This window comes from Chrysochloris asiatica, unplaced genomic scaffold (genome assembly GCF_000296735.1).
Source record: "Chrysochloris asiatica unplaced genomic scaffold, ChrAsi1.0 scaffold00011, whole genome shotgun sequence".
In the NCBI taxonomy this organism is placed as follows: domain Eukaryota; kingdom Metazoa; phylum Chordata; class Mammalia; order Afrosoricida; family Chrysochloridae; genus Chrysochloris; species Chrysochloris asiatica.
This window is the reverse complement of record NW_006408529.1, coordinates 27,703,240-27,707,487: the sequence shown is the minus strand read 5'-3', so window position 1 is coordinate 27,707,487 and position 4,248 is coordinate 27,703,240.

The window sequence follows — 4,248 nt, the reverse complement described above, 5'->3', positions numbered from 1 at the left end:
CAAATAAAAAATTGAAGGGGAAAAAAGTTTGGGATTGGACATCACCACTGACCTCCAAATTTGTTAAGATGGTTGTAACAGCAATGTCATTTAGGGCCCATAATTTCTCTTCAAAGAGAGTTCATAGAAATTAACAGAAAACCGCTTTCTTTTGAAGCAACTGCCTAATCATAAATTCTGCACTGTCCTCACTCCTGAGGCCACTTCTAAAGCCCAGTAAGCCAGCACAGCGATGAATGAATCATGCTCACTACCACCACTACAACCAATGGATGTCCACATCATAATCCCTGGAACCTGTGAATATGTTGCTTTGCAAATGTGATTAAGTTAAATTTTTGAGATGGGGAGATTGTCCCAAATTATTGATCACAAGGGTTCTTATAATGGGAAGAAAGGCATAGGAAAGTTAGAGTCAGAGGAAATGTGATGACTGAAGCAGAGAGGTTGGAGTGACGCAGTACCATGAACCATACTCTATCCTAGAGACTTCAAGAGGAACACAGACAGACAGCCCTGTGGAAATTTTGATTTTAGTTCTCTGAGACTGATTCTAGACTTCTAACCTGCAGACTTACATGTTAATTATGTTGCTTTAAGCCACTAAATTTGTAGTAATGTGTTACATCAGATCTAGGAAATGTATAGATATTTTGGTAACTGGAAATGAGATACTGCTGTAACAAATACATAAAAATATGGATGTGGCATTGGAATTGAGCAATGAGTAGAAGCTAGAAGAATTTTGAAAACATGAATCCACCAAACCAGCTGAGCAAACAGAGCAAACACAGGGCTGTTTAAGTGTGCTTGACATGCTTAAGGAAAGATGAAGTTTTAGAAAGCAGAAGTCATCTGTAGACAAATGGGAGGTCTAGAGTTGTGGATGAGGTGGAGAATGGAAGAAGGTAATTCTGTGGCAAGAAATACGAGTCCTATTACTGGAGCCCTGAAGACTCAGCCTATGTGGTTCCCAGGACGAGAACAGTGATAGAATACCTGGTAAATGATGTTTTCTCTTTGTAGACCTACAAGGAAATTATTTTTTTTCTCCCTCATGGCTGTAAATGTGCCTATTGAATTACTTATTGATTACTTAAATGTACCCATTGATTGGGTTATCACTGTTTTTGTTATTGTTGTTTTATCCAGAAGTATCTCTGCCCTGGTGATATAATCTAAGCTGTGGTCAGTCTATGCAGCATTGATCAGGTAGCAGACAGAATTTTTAGGTAACTCAAATGAAGAATTTCCATCACTTGACTGTCAGTTTGTTCTACTGTGGCTGGCATGTTTTTGTGACACTGGAAGCTATGCCACAGGTATTTGACATACCAGCAGGGTCACCCATGGTGGACAGGTTTCACCGGAACTTCCACACTAAGACAGACTAGGAAAAAGAAGAAGCAGACTTCTTTTGAATATTTAGCCACTGATAACTGTATGAATAACAGCTGAAGGTTGTCGGGTGTAGTACTAGAAGATGAAAACATAATAACAACAGAACATTGTCTGATATAGTGCTGGATGATGGGCTCCTTAGGTTGGAAGATACTCAAATATGACCCTCTTCAAAGGAGCGTTGATGATGACTTGAATAGAGTAAAGTTTTTGGTACCTTCATTTGCTGTTGGGTCCAACTCAGACTGCTCCTTCAATGCCAGAGTGCTGAGACTCTGTGTCTCATACTTCTGATTTGTTATCAGAGGGACCACTCCTTTGAGAAGGACATCATACCTGGTAAAGGGAAGGGTCAGTGAAAAAGAGGAAGAACCCCAACAAGATGCATTGGCACAGTAGCAGCAGCAGTGGGCTCCATGTAACAATTGTGAGGATGGTGCAGGGACCAGGCATTGTTTGGTTTTATTGCGCATTGGGTTGCTATGAGTTGAAAACAATTAGATGGCACCCAACAGCAACAATAACAGATGAAATATGTCTTCTTAAAAAAACCCCAACAAATTGTTTGTATGAACAAGTACTCTAGATTTAGCTAAATTTAGCAAAAAACTGTTATTTTCAGTCATGCTTATGTGACCATTCCAGTACTAAAATAAAAAATAATTATACACATATGCAATTATTTTGTGTGTACTATATAACCTACCAAAAAAAAAAAATGGTCAGATTAAAACAGTATTCACTCTACCTTTAGGTAAATGCATGATCTTTCAAAATGATTCATGGAAATATTGGCTAGGAATGAAGAGAAAAATTAAATATAAGAATAAGGTCAATGCTGATATTCACTCATCTGTTCTGAAAATTTACTTTCCAGAGTTTTTCATAATCATGGCAGCAAGTGAACATTGCAGGGCAAGACATTTTCAAATTGCTCAAAAATGCTTTGTTTTGGAAAATAGGATTTCTTTTTCAAGCAGTGAACTTTTGTGGCTATTTTTGATCATTCATTTTAAGCAAAGAGAAATAAGGCCTATTAGGACATAGTGCATTGGAACGCAAACGTCATGGTAAATTTAATATTATCATTCTAATTAGACATATATAAGGCAGTTTAAAGCACTATAAAATCTGTTTTCATTATTAGAATATAAAATAACTTTAGAAGCCTATATATGACTATAAAATTCTGTAAGTTCTTTTAACATGCATGATCACTGGTGAAGTAAAATAAAACATTTCTAATTAAGAAAGGTCATATAAGCAATGAGAAATGAGGAACTTAATATAACAAACTAAATTTTCTTTACACTAGATTAAACTAAAAGTTAGCAGGAAATGTCAATATCAAAAAAGCTTAGATAGCTATGTTTAAAAAATATTTATACCAGTCATAATAAAGCCTCCATTTGATAAGTACTGGATTCCAAACCACAAGGTCAGCAGTTCAAGCTCACCAGCTGCTCTGAGTGAAAGATGAGGCTTTCTGCTCCCACACAGATTTGAAGCTTTGGACACTCTATACAGGGTCCCTCTGAGTCAGAACTGACTCCATGGCACTTAACAACAACATATACTAGTTCATCAACAGGCTATGAAGGCACTAGCCTGTATCATCTTATTGTAGAGATTGTTGTTGTTAAGTACCTTGGAGTAGGTTCTGACTCACAGCAACCCTGTATAAGGTTTCCAAGGAACGGCCTCTGGGTTTGAACTGCTGATCTTACAGTGAGCAGTCCAGTGCTTATCCTATAGCGCTATACCAGGACTCTATTGTAGAGACTGCTGCTACTGCTGTTGTTATTGTTAAGTGCCGTCAAGTTGGTTCTGATTCCTAGTGATGCTGTCTAGGGTTTCCGAGGAGTGACAGGTGAGTGTGAACACCTTACCTTGCAGTTCAATTTGACTTTGTGGTCCAGTGCTTTATCCTAAAGTGCCACACAAGGATGCTTTATTTTCTAAACTGATTTAGAAAAATTTTGATTTCTAATTGTCTTTTTACATATACTATATCTGCCTCCTAACTTTTATTTGAGTTTATCAGACTGTTCATTTTTACTTTTTAGCTTAATACCTTCTCCTCCTTTCAGACATGCCATTATTATTTCTTCCACAAAGCTAAGACAATACAAAACAAAAGAAAATCCATATGTATATCCACCCCCCTTTCCAATCCTTCCTTAAAAGTTAGAGTGCCAGAGAAGGAAGTAGTGTGGTGGCTTTGTAGGTTAAACAAACACTGGACTGGAACCAAGTCAGTAGTAGAAGCTCACCAGCTTCTCTACAGAAGAAAGATGAGGACTTCTACTCCCACAAAGATTTACAACCTCAGAAACCCTATACAGAGTCTCTATGAGTCAGAACCAACTCAATGGCACTTAATAACAACCAGAGAAAGGAGTAAGAAATCTGATTGATGGATTCTTCGTTTTTGACATTTTCTTAGCACAGGAGTGGGTCAGTAGTAACATTATCCAATTGCTGCCCCTACTAACTGTCTAGTTTCTGATTGGCCTGTCACCTGAGTTGTCATTTGATGTTTCAGTAATTCTAGAGAGCCTCAACCTGTAGCAAATTGTCTTATTAAAAGTAATGTATTTTCATGGAGGATAAACACACACGCACACACACACACACACACACATATGTATATACATATGGAGTAGTGTGGTGTTGTAGGATCTGTACTGGACTGCTAACCACAAGGCTGGAGGTTCAAACCCACCAGCTGCTCCTTAGAAACCCTATATAGGGTCACGATGAATCAGAACCAACTCGATGCCACTTAACAACAACAACAACATCATATTATATATATATATATCCTGGTGTGGTGTGGTGCTGTGG